The sequence below is a fragment of the Rhinopithecus bieti genome, unplaced genomic scaffold (genome assembly GCF_001698545.2).
Source record: "Rhinopithecus bieti isolate Rb0 unplaced genomic scaffold, ASM169854v2 scaffold_24392, whole genome shotgun sequence".
Classification (NCBI taxonomy): Eukaryota; Metazoa; Chordata; class Mammalia; order Primates; family Cercopithecidae; genus Rhinopithecus; species Rhinopithecus bieti.
Window position 1 is genome coordinate 964,360 of NW_016812542.1, and position 19,706 is coordinate 984,065.

Consider the following 19,706-nt stretch of genomic DNA (forward strand, 5'->3'; position numbering starts at 1 on the left):
TGTGGATCTCAGCTCACTGCAAGCTCCGCCTCCCAGGTTTACGCCATTCTCCTGCCTCAGCCTCCCAAGTAGCTGGGACTACAGGGGCCCGCCACCTCCCCCGGCTAGTTTTTTGTATTTTTTAGTAGAGACGGGGTTTCACCGTGTTAGACAGGACGGTCTCGATCTCCTGACCTCGTGATCCGCCTGTCTTGGCCTCCCAAAGTGCTGGGATTACAGGCTTGAGCCACCGTGCCCAGCCTCAACCACCATTTCTAATAGTCATGTTACTTGATGACAAAATCAGATACAGTGGCCTTTAATACTATACAGTGTATGCTTTTTGAAAATTTGGACAACTCTAACCCAGATATACCAGAAACTGCTCTCCTCTTCATCTCAGATGTCTACTTCCTCTTCAGAGCTGTGTGTGTGAAGCTCTAGAATAGGCTGTTTTGGAAGAATACAAAATCTCCTCTCCGAGGTCCCTTATAATCCTGATAGTTGCTAGATTTGAAATCAAGTATTTATTCTCCCCATGCCCTGAGCCTCTCCCTTATGTCCACATAGGCTCTAGCACTGGAAGAAATATTTTAAGAGCTCTTTCTTTTTGACTTTGTGATACTCCCATATTAAAAAATGATTTATGACAGGAAGAGGACCAAAATGCTATATTTTTCCCCTTAAAGCTAATGTTCTGGGGACTATCATGAAAATCCAGGTATCCTAATCTGGAGAGTTACCCTTTGGATCTGAATGGGATTGGAGCCAGTACAAGGGGTGGGGGGCGTTTTTGGAATATCCCTGCAGCCTTTTAAAGCAATTTAATACATGAGTTAAGTATCATATTTTTAAAAAGATATTTTATTTTTTATTATAATTTTGATGAATGCATTTTCGTCAAAGTTGTCACAGTCAAGAAGTCATTACTGGGACCCTGAGGGTAAGGCAGGAGCCAAGTGAGAACAAGCAGATGTCAAAGATCGTGAAAAACCAGAACAGCCAGGTCCCCCAGGCATACAGAGAGATGTTTTGCAATAGCAGGTCTCTGTAGTTGTCTGACCCAGACTTCCACCTGAGGTAATTGGGGTAACTATAATGATATTTTCATCCTGATCTCTTCATGCAGTTATATGTTTCCAAGAACAGATAAACTATGAACTTAGTACAAGTGTCTCCTTTCCTTGGATTCTCACCATCTGGGTGGTAAACATGACAAACATTCAAGTATGTTCAATGTAGAGCACGGTAACAAACGCTATAGCACAGACTAGGGAGCATGTCTGGCAACATGTTGGCAAATAATTACATTGGCACATTCAGGATAAAATGAGAATATGGAAAAATAGAATATGATTCTCTTCCCAGTCCTAGAAAGACAACCCAAGTGTATGTACTGTTTATATTATGTTATTAGTATATCTTTACCTGCAGAGGGCAGGTCATTATCATTCAATATGCTCAAATACTCACATTTAAAGATGTAGGCACCTTGAGAGCCAAGACGGGAGAATCACTTGAGCCTAAGAGTTCAAGACTGGACAGGGTAACATGACAAATCCCATCTCTACAAAAAATACAAAAATTAGCTGGGTGTGGTACCTGTGGTCCCAGCTACTTGGGAAGCTGAGGTGAAAAAATTGTTTGAGTCGAGGAAATGGAGGCTGCAGTGAGCCATGGTCACACCACTGCACTCCAGCACTCTAGCCTGGGCAACAGAGCAAGATCCTGTTTCAAAAAAAAAAAAAGGTGTATAGGGAGCATTGCGGACATCTGTTCATAGAGGGTTAAACAATAGAATTAGACAACCATGTGTATGTCTGGAATCATGTGTTTTTTCCACACATTTAGGAAGGAGAAGGTCAGAACAATGAAAAGATTCTTTTAGTGATCATAGTGGCTCCAAAGCAGATGCTTTGGTATATGTAATACTCATCTATCTTATAAAGAAAATAAGGGAATAATAAAAGCATTTGCTAACCGTGTCTGGATACTATAGTAAATGTAAAAATAAAGGGTCTGTTAATCTATTAACTGAGCTTAATATATGATGTGATATAACAGCAGCCTTCAAATATGCAGAGGACTATAACAGAGATCATGATGAACAGATTTTCATTCTGGTTTAGAAAGACTAGACACAGAAATTAAAGGCATAAATTACTCTATAAGCAAAACAATCTTAACATAACACTCCTTTCAAGGTAGACTATGAATATTTCCACCAATAATATATTTATTAAAATAGATTCATTTTCATTTGTCTTTTTAAGTTAAACATAATTTGCTTAAATGAGGATGAGTATAAGATACCTCACTCATGACCTTGTAGATCACTGAATCAGCCAGCTTTGTATTCAGCTATCAAACAAAATAAAATGTGATCACTAGTGGTTCAAATACATTGGAGTTCTACAACTAAAGATCTAAAGGAATGAAATCCATGACTAGTACAGAAACATAATAATGCTCTAAGCAACTTACGATATTTTGATGTTTCTTTTCTGATACCCCATTTGATAGGCTTTTGTCCTCATGCTCAGCATCTCCTATCTCATTTGGGATGCTATACATCCACACCTTTCATTCACATTCCAGCAAAAAGAAAGGGAGGGCAAAGTGGTAATATATTTTTCCTAGTGAGGTTTTGCCTCTTTATTCAGGGATGGAAACCTTCCCCAGAAGCTTTTGTCTACACTTATTGGCCAGAAATGTAACATATAACCACTCATTGCTGTCAGAGATGGGAAGGGTCCCTGAGAAAGAAGTTATTCTTGTTTTCCAGCCTTTATTGTAGCATTTAACGAGGAAAAATGGAATTATGAATAGCTTTGGAATGTTTATCATGTCTTCTAGTTGCCATAGCTGATAGTCATTTTATATGATTGAATCTATATTAGGCCTTTTATCTGACAAGTTTCCCAATGTACAAAGACTGAAAAAACGAGTCAACTTGCCTCAGACGGGAATAAAGAATGTCAACTGGTCTGGCCAAGTGAGTTAGGAAAGCTAGGACTTAGCCTTGGGTGCACTATTGATGGACAATAAAAGAGTAGATGGCACTCATCCATTCATTCAGTCATTCTTACTGTGCTATTGATTACTTAGTAACTGCAAAGCACAGAGCCAGATGCTAGTAAGAATATAGAAAAGAAAGTCACAGTCTCTGCCTTGAAAACATATTTATTTTATTCGTAGGACAAGACATCTACACATATACAAACTGTCAATTCATAACGTGTCATGGAAATATAAAAGAAGATATCAGTGAAAGTGGAATGTTCAGAGAAATTTCCATGCAGTTGATAGAATTTAAATCCTATAATTTCAATAGGTAGTAACTGTGTCTCAGGCATTCTAGGTGGTGCACAGCAAGAGAAAAGATGGTAATAAAGATAAGGACTGAGAAGAAGTAGGCAATCAGTCATATTTCTGCAAAGCAAGGGAGGCAATGTTAGAAAATTGCATGTGTTAGCTTGTATACACAACTTAGCTTACAATGTTAGCTTTTAGCTAACTGAATACAGATGTGAGAGTTAAAATATACTCTCCTAACAGTAGAATAATGATTGTTAGAGTGGCAGGGATGATCTTACAGAAATAAATATTGGACAACCAGCAAAAACAGTGAAAGCCAGCCATAGGGCTATTTGGAGGAAGAGCATTCCAGCTACTCAAATCCAAGGTGGTATCATGGTGCGATGTCTTTTTCATTTTGTTTTGTTTTAGAGACAGGGTCTCACTATGTTGCTCAGGCTGGTTTCAAACTCCTGAGTTCCTGTGATTCTCCTGCCTCAGTCTCCTGAGTATAGTCACATGCCACCATGCCCAGCTAAGTTATATATAAACATAAGCACAGAGTAACTTGATAGCAAAAAATAGTGTCACCTAAATTAGGGTTTTGAAGACAATATAGGAGTTAGGTAGATAAAGAAGAGAAGGAAGGGCATAACACAAAGGACCAGAAAGTATTAAAATGTCTGTGTTATGGACTTGCATACAAATCGAGTGCTTTAATTTTGCCAAGCACCTTAACAAGGAATTAACAATATGAGATAGCATAAGTGAGGGTGCCTGAGAAACTTACATAAACACCCTTAGGTACATGGAAAGTAAATATAAAATGGTACTGATAATTCTAATTACATAGTTTATAGAAAAGATACATGACCAAGTTTGAAGTGAGAATGAGTGATAAGGATAAGGAATTAGGTAGGTTCTGTGTAAGGACAGGTGATTTCAGATCCCAAAAGGGCATGGCTGAATGTTTCAGCCTTTCAGAGTTGGGGAATCCATTTCTTCCTGTGGAAGAATTAGTCTTTAGGTGAATAGATATGTATTGAAGGGAAATTAAGAGAGCATAAGAAAACCCCACTTTACCTGCCAGCTGTCCATGGAGGCAGTAACAAGACCACCTGAGAGCTATAGTACAATTAATTTGAAGATATTTGCACATGTAAAGTAGGTGTAATGTAACATACAGGCTCAAACACTTGAAATTGATGATATTTGGTTATTGCTGGCCTACAAAAGAAATAATTTTATGTGATTCAGTCTAATGGTAGTAGTTTCAAAAGATTGACTTCTTTGCAAATAAGATGGTTGAAATAGTACCCAAAACTAGCACACTGGGCAAAAATTACAAAGAAATATCTAAGTGGTTGCATAGTAACCACAAAAATGAACACACTTATTTTCAGAGTTCAAACCGTGGTAGATTTGACAGTATGTTTGAAAATGACTAATACTTAGTGTTGTTTACCCTGTTACCACATTCCTGCATAAGGCTCTTAGATCTCTGACTGGTCATGCTCACATCTGTTGTCTGCCAGCCTTTTCTGGTACCCGCAGGTACCCACCTGCACCCTATGTCCTCCTTTTATGCTTTCTGGCCTCCTTTCATGTACTGTGTCGTCCATCATACTACCTAATCTACTATATACTCATAAAACTACTTACTTCTTTTGAAAAAAAATGTATTATTAGATTTAAATATATATATATACATATATATGTGTGTGCGTGTGTGTGTATATACATATATTTCCCTTCACTTTTAAAGTTTTCACTTTATTTTATACTATGTTTTAAGCTTCCCTAATATCTCACTGCTGAATCCCACGGACATGGAATCCATGGCATGGTGAATCCCTGACTTGCCCATTCCTACTAACAGCAGAGTCAGAATCTAATCCAGACCTCCTGCCAGCCACTCCCAGACCCCTTCTTTCCCCAAAGAAAACGAACAATGTATTTTTTTTGTGCAAAAATATACAATCAGGAATTATTTTTAATCAGGTTTTATTTTAACTGAATAGCTTACTTAGTCCTGGGGCTTTAAAGTCAACTGAAAATGGAATCATTTTTTTTTTCAAAATGCGGCATCTTCTTACCCACTTCTCTTATTACTCTCATCATTATGAAAATCACATTTGTGAAAGGAAATGAATTTATATCAGGTTTTCTTTGGCATCACCCAAAGGACCTTAATAAAGAGAACTAATACTAATTTTATTTTCTACTGTGAGCACCTTAATACGGAACTGTAAGAATAATTACTATTCTTAATGCCAAATGAAGCATATAAGTATTACTAACTTCTTTTTTGAATTAACTTCTATACTTATCTCAGGAGTTTTTATAGTGATATAGACGTTTTGTTAAATAGGTCATGAGTGAAACATACCCCTGGTATAGCTTGACTAGGGCCTACTTTACAGCCTTGTCCTGAAATACTGAATATAAATGTTTCTGCTTCTTATTTTTCTTAGCATTTTAAAAGAAAGGCACTGGAAGTAAAAAATCTCCATAATGAAATATTTATAAATATTAAAGACTGTTATACAACCTTATTAGGTATGAAAACTATATTCAACATCCTAAATATGAAATGTGATTAGTTCTGAGTTTAAAGGTTTGTGATAAAAGAAGACACCATTGAAGAAATACATAGAAAAAGGAAGACAAAATAGCTTTGGACACATTAATAATTTACACAAAAAAATTTCTAAAATTAAATCATCTAAGAGATTTAATATATAATATACCCCAGAAATATTTACGTTATATTTTCAAAGTCTAGAGCATTTCTTCCATAGACTCCAAAACTATTTGTATATATTATCACCAAGACACAATTTTGAGAGAAGTTGGAATGTCAGTGCAGTTAACAAAAAAAATACCCACTTTTCTTTACAAGTCTCTATCTAATTCATACTCTCTATTGCTCTTTCCTGCTTCACAAACTTCTTAAAAGATTTTTTTTCTAGCCTCCCAGTCTACACTCTCACACTTTCACATTTACTGCTTTCTAGCTTGTTCTCCCAGCACACCACCAAAACAACTTCCATGCATACACCAGTATCACCTCCCTTGCACCCCGCCCCGTTTCCAATAAATTAAACCCAATGGACCAAGCTAGAGCATTTATTATACTTCACCTCTCAGAGGCATTTGATGTTATTGACAACTTCCTTCTTTTCAAAATTCTGTCCTCCCCTAATTTTCATGAAACATGAAACTACCTTCTAGTTTTCTTATTTATCTCAGCCCTCTGGCTCCTCTTTCTCTTTTCCCTTGTTACATGTTGGTGTTGGTATGTATTCCATTCTAGAACTTTGTCTCCTCTACCCTGATGCTATCATTTAGGGTGAAATCACCTACTCCCATTGCTTAATATGTCTGTTATAAATTTGTGACTTCTACATCTATATCTCCAGTTCTGCCGTCTTTTTTGTATTAAAGACCCATTTCTCCAACTATGTACTAGACACTTCCAATGAGTATCCCACTGGTATCCCAAATTCAACATTATTGAACTCAAAAACTTCTTTCATTAACTTACCTTGCTGTCATATTTCCTATATTGGTGAATTATATCAGCTTCCATACACTTGCCTGAGCCAATATAACCTAGAACATATTCTCCTTTTCCCTTCACCCAGCATTGACTTACAAAGAACATGCTAGGAAGTCTATATTCTTCGTGTCTTAAAATATTCACCTCTGCTTTCATTGCCACAGCTTTGATTTGGGCCACTCACATTTCTGCAGTAGTCTCTGAGATAGTTATCATCCCATATCTCTGCATTTTTCTTGCTAATGAAACCTTCATTAAAATTATTTTGTAAGTATTTAATTATTTAGTTATCCATGTCTTTCCATATGACTTAAAATTTCACTGGGTTTTGCTGTTTTCCTGTAACCTAAAGTGACATCCAGATTGGTCAAAGTGAAGTATGGTAACTGCATTCCCTTTGATAGTGTTGCAAGTAAGACCAGTGAAATGTGAAGGAGTTTTAGGGAAGTTTTTTCCTCAGTCTTAAAAAGAGACAAAAGGAAACCAGATCGCTCTCCTGTCTCTGGTTCATATTTGATGAGAATGTGGCACCTAGTCTTTTTGAGACCAGTAGGGTAGTTTGGCCCACACCCTGTGGATGTCAGAGCAAAAATATGGAAGGAATCTGGGTCCCAATACCATCATCAAACCATTGAGCTAATTCTGTTTTGTAAGACAATAAATTCCTTAGTGTTTACTCTGAGTTCCTTTTTTTCTATCAGTTGTAGCTGAAACCATTTTAACTGTTGTTTTTCGTTTGGTCTGGTTTGGTTTGGTTTGAGATAGAGTCTTGCTCTGTCACCCAGACTGGAGTGCAGTGGCGCCATCTGGACTCACTGCAACCTCCACCTCCAGGGTTCAGGCGATACTCCTGTTTCAGTCTCCCAAGTAGCTGGGTTTACAGGTGCACACCCCCCCCCCCGCCTAATTTTTTTTTTTTTTTTTTTTTTTTTTTTTTGGTAGAGATGGGGTTTCACCATGTTGGCCAGGCTAGTCTGGAATTCCTGATCTCAGGTGATCTACCCATCTTATCCTACCAAAGCGCTGGGATTACAAGCATGAGCCACTGTGCCTGGCCCCATTTTAACTGTATTCTAAAAGCATTTTACAGTCTGCTAATACACAGCCTCATCTCCAACCTTGCATTCCTAAGTTCCACTCTGCATTCCACAAATGGGATTAATCACCTATTGAAGGCTCTATAATAATTCCTGTCACCTGAGGATAATGTTAAAACTTCTCGATTTATAAGAGAGGGCCTTCATTATCAGCGTCACATTTATTTTCCAGAAAGATTTCTAGCACACTTCTACCTTACATCTTGCTTTTCAGCCAGGAAGAACAACTTTTACTTTCTGAAATGTACTAGATTCTCAATGTTGGGCCACATTGCTATTTTTTTTCCAAAAGACTCATCATCTTCCTTTTCTACCTAACTCAAACATATCCTTCTTAACTTAGACATTACTTATTTTGGGGGAGTCTTCCATTATTACCCTAAGAATAGGGTAGGCATTCTTCCTCTCTGTTTCCATAGAAAGTAGGAAACGATTGTACTTTCACATTGTAATATGGCTACAGTATGATCAAAATAATTAAATTTTAAAAATACTGTGTGGATTCAAATTTTTCTCAGCTACTCACAAGCTGAATGATCTCAAACAAGTTATTTATTGTGCCTTATTGTGCTTTCTTTGTCTCTAAAATAGAGGTAATAATTATACATACTTCATATCATTACAATGATTGAGGAAGCTAATGTATATGGTATACATACATATATATGTATATATAACCTAGAATAATGCTTGATACATAATAAGTGCTGTGTACATGCCCAGTCAAATAATGGTCATTTGAAAATATTTATTGAGTAAATGAAGAAGAAAGTGTTTATTTTCAATACATTCAAAGATATTGTTTTGGTTATTTCCATTACAGAGGTATAATCCCACCCTCAGTTTATTATTCAGAAAAATGGAAGAGTATATTTTAACTGCTCCTCCAGTGATACTATGGAAAACAATCTTCTAGAAAAATATAGAAGGTATAATTAATGACTAAAGAATCATATACTCTCAAAGTGAGACAATTTCCCAAGAAATGTGGTAGAATAAGCCTTTTGGTTTCTGATTTTTTTTTCTTAACTTTCCTTGTATATTCTAGAAAGTCAACCCAAATTTAAGAAATTGAAATTTTGAAGTATTAATAATGTACTTCTCTCCCAAAATTGTTTTAATGTAATGATTTTGCCATGTGGATGAATTATATATGTATCTAGAGGCTAAAACCATAAAACAAACTTTTATTAGTAGACATTTGTTGTTCATTTTGTATACCATAAAGCAGCAATCAAAAAGTTTTCCAAACAAATTATTTTATGTATTTTGACTAAATCCAGATTTATCTTCTTAAAATGAAGACCTTTGTTGTAGTTGCATTTGTTCCTCATACGCAGTAGAATGACACAGCCTCTTTGGCTTAGAGGTCGTGTCTCCTTTTTACAACACTTGGAGTGGCATCTCATGCTCATCACTTCAGTTAGATAAGGAATGCTGTCCAGTCACAAAGACTCATGAGATCATGTCCAATCAAGGCATTTAACAATAAATTCACAGCTAGTGAATGGGAATTCTATAAAGCAGTTTCAAGTATTAAGTAGATAGGTAGGTAAGCTTTATTATATTTTTTAAATGTGAAATTTTACAATTGTGAAAATTTACAATTTTACAATGTCAGGATGGATAACACTGCCTTTTTAGTAATGGTAGCCTTCATCCTCTGCATTATGATTGTATAATAATAACATAAAACATACAATAATATGTTATATATATAGCATATATATTTTNTTTACAATGTCAGGATGGATAACACTGCCTTTTTAGTAATGGTAGCCTTCATCCTCTGCATTATGATTGTATAATAATAACATAAAAACATACAATAATATGTTATATATATAGCATATATATTTTATATATATATAACATAATATATAACATATATAATAACATAATTATAACATAATAACTGGGGCTATGATTGCAAACACTTATAAGATGTGCTATGAAAATGTCCTAATCACAAAACACTCAATTTAAAATGAAACAAAATGAATCTATGCTATGCTTTGCTTCATCTTTTGCTGAACTAGTTACAAACAAACCTTTTAAAAACAAGCTTTCAATTTGGGAATAATTTTAGATTTACAGAAAAGTTTCAAAGACAGTTAGGAAAGTCCCCATTTACTCTTCATTTGGTTTCCTCTAATGTTAACATTTGCCAAGGGTACATTTGTTAAAACTAAGAAGTAACCATTGGTACAATGCTATTAACCAAAATTATAACCTTTATTTGACTTTTGCCCATTTCTCCAATATTGCTCTTTTCCTGCCATAGCATCCAATGTAGGACCTCATGTTGCATTTATTTCTTATGTATCTTTAGTCCCCTAGGATTTGTGATGGTTTTCTGTCTTTTTTCTTTTGGAAACTGCTCGTTGCCTCTGTCAGTTTCATGATCTTCTGAGATGTTATTGACAGTAAAATAGCATGTGAATTTCACCTAACTAAAATGTTTATTTGATCCAAAGGCCTGATTTTAAGAATTTGAAAGAAAAAAATGACTGTATTTTTCTCAGTTCTAAACATTTTACTAGAATAGTAATTGTATTCTTTCAACTTGGAATTAATATTGATGAGAAGCAAACATCTAAATTTAAAAGAAAATATAATTTTGCTGAGGGAGGTAATAGACAATAAAATGTATCTATTATAGAAAAAAATCCCCAAAACTTTCTCATTAAATGTGCTTTATCTTTACTTCATTACTAATATTTAGCTTTTATTCTTTTAAAAAGCATATGCCAAAGATAATATCTCATTAGTAATGAGAATAGTATTACCCTATTCTTAGGGTAATAATTAGTAATAAGAATCCATCCAATTTTAGTTTAATCTTCCCCCGACTAGGTTTTTTTGGATTAAATTATCATAAAGAGACAAAATAATGCAAAAAGTGATAAATCTATAAACCTTCCCTAAGATTTCCCATAGAATGATCAACCCAAATGTGCTCTTTATTTTATGCCATGAAATGACATACTGTGTCAAGAACTGAATTTCATCACACATGAGACATAAAACTATTTTTATATCTCTATAAATTGGGTATGAATTATAAAAGTATGCTGGTAAGCTGATCATTTGAAAACACAGAGTCAATTTTCCCTGGAAGACTTTCTCATTATAAAAGAAAGGCAACCATCTTTTTCCGTCTAGCTTTATCAGGTCAGGGGCTATATTCTTGGATGGGTAAGTAATTTCTATTGTACCTACTAATTTCATTTAAAAAGATAACTAGAGAATATTGGAAGCATTATTGTAGAACTGTGTCAAAGACTGAAATATCATTCCTACCTTAGACTGTACCTCAAGATCGAAGCTTTGGATGCTATCTCGAATTAAAATGTTTACATTAAGATTAAAAATCAGTAAAATAAATGTTTGAAATGAAAACCAGACACATAATGAATAATTTTACTTAGACCCACTCTCCAAATGTTGCTAAAGGGCTTGTAAATTTTGCTGTTGTTTAAATAACTAAGTCAAGCCAGTTTTACTTAATTCAGTACATGGAGTATTAATGCGCTGTATGAATGCCCAAGGTAGTACTGGACAGCACAAGGTCTTTAGGAACCATGCTTCTGAGTTTTAAAATGGTGACTAGTTTAGTATAGATTCAACATAAGCATTAGGTGTTCTTTTGACATTTGGGAATCAGCCAATCAACAGGAGGAATAGTAAATTGAATAAAAACTTGAAAGAGACCATGTCTTTTTTTCATCCAACTGTGAAAAACTTTCTTTGTACAATTGTTAAACTTAAGAAACAGATGGTAGATCTGTATCAGTCAGTGAGGGGTTTCTGAAGTACTTTTCTGGATGAATGCCAAGAAACTGGGTTCCTGAGACTTTGCATGGCTCTGGATTTGTTCTGAGCTGTTTAGTGAAGTGATGCCTGGCATTCAGAACCCGGGGAAGGGAGAGCAGTCATTCCCATTGCCTTGCACAGAGATAGAATCAGAGGTGACAGGTCATTGGAAAATCACATCTTGAGAGTTGGTGTCTTTATTTTGAGTTGGTATCTTTTTGAGAGTTGATCACTCATAAGCCTTGCTTTTGATAACATTTCTTTAAATTCCTCCAAGGAACAAAGGGAAGTGCAAAAAGAATACGATAAAATACAGCATTGAATGAGATAAGTGTATTCAAGTTAATGGGCACACTAAATACTGTAATCTGGGAACATAACTCAGATTTCTTTTCTTCTTTGCTCAGTACAAGTTGCATAATCATAGAATATTTATGTAAAAATCAGAAATCAAGGTCAAGAGGGTAGGCATATTTAGATTCTTACCCTATTCATAATTAACAATAAAATAAGATTTTGTGTCCCGATTAAAAGAATGGATGGCTCAGCCCGCATAACCTCTTAAATTAGTTTTATCTATAATTGGATTTCTGAATCTCTTTTGAAAATTACTACCATTGATGGTCACTGAGTGAAAAAAGCAGAAGGATAGACTGGTGTTAATTGTAATGAACATTTATCCAACATTACCTGTGGGCCTGCTGTCCATTTTAAATTCTAAAAGCCTTTTACAACCTGCTGATACATAGCCTCATCTCCAACCTTGCATTCCTAAGTTCCACTCTGCATTCCACAAATGGGATTAATCACCTACTGACAGCTCTATAATAATTCCTGTCACCTGAGGATAATGTTAAAACTTCTCAGTTTATAAGAGAGGGCCTTCATTATCAGCGTCACATTTATTTTCCAGAAAGATTTCTAGCACCCTTCTACCTTACATCTTGCTTTTCAGCCAGGAAGAACAACTTTTACTTTCTGAAATGTACTGGATTCTCAACGTTGGGCCACATTGCTTTTTTTTTTTTTTTTTCTAAAAGACTCATCATTTTCCTTTCCTACCTCACTTAAACATATCCTTCTTAACTTAGACATTACTTATTTTGGGGAAGTCTTCCATTATTACCCTAATAATAGAGTAGGCATTCTTCCTCCCTGCTTCCATAGAAAGTAGGAAACGATTGCACTTTCACATTGTAATGTGGCTACAGTATGACCAAAATGATTAAATTTAAACAATACTGTGTGGATTCAAATTTTTTCTCAGCTATGCACAAGTAAAAGCCTCCTGCATGTATTACTTTATCTAATCCTCATATCAACTCATATATAAACTAGATTTTATGATTATGGCTCTAAAAACAAGGAGACTAAACCTCACAAATATCACTTAACTTGTACAAGACCTTAGTTGGCTGAGCTAGGATTCAAAACTATGTCATTCCGAGGACAATATAAAGTCCAGCTCTTTATTTCCACATAGGGATGTATATTTCCAGGTACAGTTTTACATTTTGTTCTTTATTGCATGAACATAAATGTAGATACATATGAAAATTCAAAAGCACATGAAAATGCCAAGAGGAAATGCAATACCATCTTATGAAATGAGAAATTACACATATCTTACAGTGAGTTTCAAAATTATATTGCTCAAAGTATTTTTACTGTGGAACCATAGGCACAAACTATACTAAGAGTAAATCCAAAATTTTTTTTGTCCTTATATAAACTAACTACTGTGTAGGATACAAGTGATGCTGATTTCACCAGTGCCTTTAAGAAGGACAAATCAAATTAAAAAGTCAAAATGCCTGAAGGTGATAATCTAGATGGTAGTAACAATAACAATAATTACTACCATTTATAGAACTTTTTGATCTTGTTCACTCAACATTTCTATTTTTATTAAATTATAAGCAAAGAGCAGAATTAACCCAACATTCAACAACTCCAGATCAGCTTTTCTTACCCCCATGAAGAGCTATCAATTTAACAACTACAGTTGCAAGGATTCCTAATAAGCTGTCAATGAGCACTGCTGCCAGTCTAGATGGCCATGCCCCAAAAACAGCAAAGCCACTCTCCCTAATGCTTTTTCCAGGATTGCTTTTTAAAGGGACCAGAGCAAGATACTGACGCCTATTAAGGCATCTGAGATGCACCGTGTTGGGGTTTAGCCTCCATGCCAGTCAGTCTCTGGTTTTCTAGGTCAGCGATAGCACCATAAAAACACGCTGAGTACAATTCTGGTCTCAGGATCACAAAGACAGAGAGGCGACCTATCCTTTTCCTTTTTTTTGGGGGGGGGGGCGTGGGTGGGTAACCTCCCTTAAAGATTCTTTGATGCTTTGCTCTATTACTGTAGGCCTGGTCTTTTTTCCCCCCGTTTTTTCTTTTTTAAACTCTGCATTGCTATTTTCATATTAATTTGATGACCTCATCACAGTACCAAAATATTCCTCAAAATAGAGTTCCACTTTGATCAAAACATAAACCAGAGTGAGTGAGTGACTAGAATTATAAAGGCCAGGTAGCAGGAAAAGTTACCCTAAACCATCTGACTGCTCATGTCTTGCCTGTGCAAAGGAGAGCCGGAAGAGGAGAAATCTATTATACATGCAACACTGAACTGGAGAACACGGCTTGGGGCCTCTGGGACAGTTCAGGTCCCTGAGCTGCCCCCTACTTCCCAGACAGCTGCTCCTGCAGTGCAGTTTGGGCACAAAGTCGTCCCACTCAGCCTGGTAATGCTTGTTGGCCACTGGGGCCCTGAGCTCGTTTTTTTTTTTTTTTGAGACTGAGTCTTGCTTTGTCGCCAGGCTAGAGTGCAGTGGCCCTATCTCGCCTCACTGCAACCTCTGCCTCCCGGGTTCAAGCCATTCTCCTGCCTCAGTCTCCCGAGTAGCTGGGACTACAGGCTGGCGCCACCATACCCAGCTTTTTTTTTTTTTTTTTTTTTTTTTTTTGTATTTTTAGTAGAGACGGGGTTTCACCACGTTGGCCAGCATGGTCTTGATTTACCGACCTCGTGATCCACCGGCCTCAGCCTCCCAAAGTGCTGGGATTACAGGAGTGAGCCACCACGCCCGGCAGAGCTCGTACTTTTGACAGAAGGATGCCGTTTTGAATTTGCCACCATGGCCTCCAGATCCATTGCTGAGGATGGGCTGGTCACACTTCAGCAGCCTGTCCTGCTTGTAAACCAGGCAGGCATAGCAGTGGAGGCCTGTGCCCTCCGGAGGCCCCGAGCCCACGTAATGGAGAGGGCTGTGCCACTGCTGATGTCATTGCCCTTCATGTTGACCACCAGGAAATGACGCCATTCCGTGTACTGGGACTCTTTGCTGCCGGGAGCATCGGGTTCTGTTAGGACGAAGGTGTAGAGTTTCCTTTAATCAAGATCATCCCATGAAATGCTGGTGGGTCTGTTAACCTAGGTGGGCGTCAGCACTTTGCCCAGCTCGTCCACCGCCGCCCTGGCGTAGGTGACATGCAGCGAGTGCTGCGGCTGCCTGTCCACTTCCTGCAGGCTCAGGGGCCTGAATCGCTTGCTGAGGTCCGCCTGGCATGGCTGCGCAAGAGCGGAGCGCGCAGCTGGGAGTTCTACTAGGCCAGGCGCAGGCGCAACGGCGACTCCGAAGCCTCTGAAAACTAGCCGGGGAAGTAAGGGCTCATTTATAGGATTTTAAAAATATTACTAAAGGCTTCACAAACTGTCTTGTTTGATAGCCACAACATTGGGAGGCCGAGGCGGGCAGATTACTTGAAGTCAGGAGTTCGAGACCAGCCTGGACAACATGGTGAAGCCCTGTCTCTACTAAAAATACAAATATTAGCCAGGTGTGGTGGTGCATGCTTGTAATCCCATCATCTACTCAGGAGGCTGAGGCAGGAGAACCGCTTGAACCCGGGAGGCGGCGGTTGCAGTGAACTGAGTGCCACGGCACTCCAGCCTGGGCCACAGAGCAAACTCTCTCATAAAAGAAAAAAAAGAAAAAAAAAAAAAAAAAACTACGACAGTCTCCTTTTAACTGAAGAGGAATGATGTAAAGTTATATAAAGTTCAGAGGAATTGATGTAAAGTGAATAGTAAAGAGTTTGGAATCTACTAAAATATTTTAACAGGAAAGAGACACATCAGTGCATTTTACAAGTAGATCAATGTGGCAGTATCTAGCATGCATGGGGAAGGGATGGAGGAAGTTGTCAGTTTAGAAACTGAGTATAAACATTGTTGAAATAGGACATGATAAGTACCTGGACCAGGGTAAAGGCAATGGAAAGTAAAAGGAAGCCACATACCACAGATACTAGGAATTCAAGAACTATGTACCGAAATTCAGGAGAATGATGTGAAATGGATGCTCTGAATCCTCTATTCCCAGGAGGCAGCATTATGGAGTTAGGAGGAAATGCAGGAGCTTTGGATTCTAGTAGACCTGGGATTGAGTTTTTGCACTGTTACTCTATATTCGAAGCAATATATTTAAACAAGCTGTGTCTTCCTTTTGTCCTTTATAAAACAAGAATAATAATGCTTATCACATAGAAATATTATGAGGATTATATATGATAATGTATCAAATAGTAGGTATTCGGTAAATGCTCCTTGTTTACTAAAGATCGAGAAACCACTTTCTGATGTATAAAGGGATGAAGAGCTGGCCCAATATGAATTTTCCCAAATAAGTTAAATGAAAAGGATCTCATTATCCTTTTCAGGATTTATTATTTATGAATGTTAATATGTTATTTTAATATTTTCCATCTTATGAAATAATTATTTAGTCAGAACATAAGACAATTGATAGGAATACACAGCATGGAAAATGGTTACCAACTAGGGCTGCAGGGTATCAGGGAATGTAACAAGGCAGCAAGATGTTTCTACACGTCTTTTTTTTCAGGCATTGTCTTTCATGAGACTATCAAGTGTGTATCTAGGAAGCTGTTCAACTTAGCGCAGTGCATTTGCTTGCAAAGGGTGCAATGCCATGTTTCCTACTGATAGGGTCGTATTTCATATGTGCTGATAATGTCTCTGAACAAATAGGAAATATCCTTGCCTAGACTATATTTTATCATTTCATTATCTAGTGGTAAAGGAATGTGAGTTCTGTTTACAAATAAACACTTGGTCTTACTTTTTTCTTGGTGATCTATTTTCTCCAAGTTTCATAATATAATGAATTAATAAAGTTTAATTGCTGGCCAAATCAACGGTGACTTTTTATGTTTTTAAATATAAGATTGGGTTTAACTTATTTTTGTCATTAAAATACCATTTGTGAGTGCTTTTCAAAATGAAGTGCTTCTGAAATAAAACACATAATAAAACTAACCTTACTTTTGAAATACATTTCTATTGAAGCAAACACAAATCAATCTGGAAATTCAGCATTTTGTAGCAGTTAAATGTATAGTCAGGCAGCTTCAACGTCAACTAGAGAAGTTGTGGTTTTAACCCCGAGATAGGGCTGATTATGCTGGTGCTATGGCAACCTATTGCACCATTTGGTAGCGCCTGTGTGCTTAACCGCATGAGCTGCGCCTCTTCCTTTCCTATAAAGACTCAGAATAAGAAAAACAGAAGTACACCGAAGAGAAGAAACCACAAGAGCAGTCAAGACACTGCTGTTAGCTTTTAGCTGTGCAAACAGCAGTCTTATGAGAACAACACATTGAAAACCTCTTCTATTTGAAAGTGTAGCTTTTCCCATTATGCCTGGGTTCCTTTAATGATTTTGAAAGTAAACCAAGTGTTTCTGTTCAGAGTTTTCATTAAAGGGAAATAAGAAGAAATAAGCAGTGCATTTATCAGCCTTTGCTTTTGTTATTCTCGGCTTTTAGGAATGGAAGGCTTTTGTGCAGCCTCAGCGGACGTTTGATTCTGTTTGTGAGATGGGAGATTAGTTTCTGTTAGGTGCACTCCCTATAATCTAACATTTATTTTCTGTTAATTTTTTATTATATTGTAGTTAGTTCACAAAAAAAGTACAATTTTAATTTCTCACCTGGCTCATTTAGAAAGGGTTGTGGTTTATGCTGTAAACACATTTCTACAGAACTAGATTAAATTCACAGACACTCACTGTCTTAGCACTGTTTATTTTCTATGGGGAGCTTCATTCACCTATTCTTTCCCTCACTCCACTTCTTTTACAAGGTGTAGGTTGATCGGCAAAAGCTTTTGTTTGTTTTGCTTTGTTTCAAAGCACAGACATAATAAAATCATGACTTTTTTAAGCATGTTCTGTTTTTCTTTCCTTAAAGATTTGGGTAAAAATACTGAAGGACAGACAAGTTCATGCTACCATTTTGTCAGCCATAGGCCTGTTCACTTTTCCTCTCCTGTTTTTCTGAAATATAAGAATCTACCCCTTTTGTAGTCATTGTCCAGCAGTTTGCACTTTTTAACAATAAATTTTAATGTGTGGTACTCTGAATCCCATTTTGATGGTTATACATAATATTTACTCATTTTTGAGTCCCTAATAGTTCTTTAGCACAAATACTGGATTTAGCATTAAATATTTTTTCCTTATAGTGCAATGTAGTTGAACAAGAATGTGGGTTTTTAGAGTCAGACAGATCTGCATTTAAATCTAGACTCATTTTGCTACAAGTTCTTTAGCATTGCATACACGTATTTATGATTTTGAACTTTCATCTGTGAAAAGAAGAGAATACCGTCTACTTTGTAGGATTTCTACAATGATTAGATAAAATAATATGTAACAGTATTTAAGACAGTGTCATCCACATAGTAGCTGCTTATTAAATAGTAAACACTGTTGATAGCACTAAATACACTAATAAAATATTTGACCACCTATGCAAACATCTTTTGATGATTCTTTGTTCTTTAACGATGTTCACAACCGATCCTAGAGGAAGCAAAGAGCTACAAAAATGTATACTTACTAAGGGATTAATATAATTAAATGGTTTTTGCTATCTGAAGTATATTGCATAAATCAGGTATATATCCTTGGATTTAGGTAAATGAAAACATACATTTTCATAAGAAGCAAAAATACAATTAATATGGGAATAAACCTATTCTGGAAAATGTTTAAAAAGAGAATATGGATAAGGAAGCATCTTTCTCAGTTGTTCTTAACCCTTGTTTCCATCACAATCACCATCAAAGCTTTAAGAAAATACCAATGCACAGATCACGCTACCCCACAAATCTACTAAATCAGATTTTCCAGAGTTGGAGCCCAGAAATATACACCTTTAATCATATTTAAATATGCCCAGTCAGGATCAATACAAATAAAGGATTGATATTTTACCTTACTCAGGATAATAATACTGGTTACACATACACAAATATACATAACTGATAACAAGCCAGAATTTTGTAAACTATGTTCTCAGAAACGTTGCAGTTACATTGTACAAGTGTCCTGTAGTATGTCCATGGGAAAAAATGAGTTTGTGGCAAATACTTTTAGGAGATCTTGAGCTAAACAAAGTGACATAAGTTTCTCTATGCTTTTAATATATTAACACACTTTATAAATATCTCCAAAGGTTATGTAGCATGAATTACTTCTGAAACAGATTTGACTATGGGATATTTAAAGGCACACATATCTAAATCAAAGACTTCAATCTGACCATCATTACACAGGAAGTGATAATCATTTTCCCCCTGACTTGTAGATAAATATTTTAAAACAGAAAAAAAGCAGTGTAACCGATTGTTCTTAGATGGTTATCTAGCAACCTTTATAAAATTTTGTCATTAATTGTTTTGTTAATCAACATGCCTGAAATATATAACATGATGTTTTAGGCCAGGTATAAAATACCTACAAATGCATTCCTAGTTTTAGAGGTGTGTGTTTACAAACTCATATGTATTCACAAGCAAAAAATATTATTTTAAATATTGGACATCATAATTCACTGGGAGACAACCAGATATGATTGCTATCTTT

General features: G+C 36.3%; 1 protein-coding gene and 1 pseudogene across 1 annotated transcript in view; one reads left to right on the forward strand and one right to left on the reverse strand.

Moving 5' to 3' along the window:
* Nucleotides 1-19,706, forward strand: part of PTPRC (protein tyrosine phosphatase receptor type C) — a 123,284-nt gene that overhangs the window by 26,666 nt on the left and 76,912 nt on the right. The window lies entirely within an intron of this gene.
* Nucleotides 14,437-15,430, reverse strand: LOC108545028 (phosphatidylethanolamine-binding protein 1 pseudogene; annotated as a pseudogene).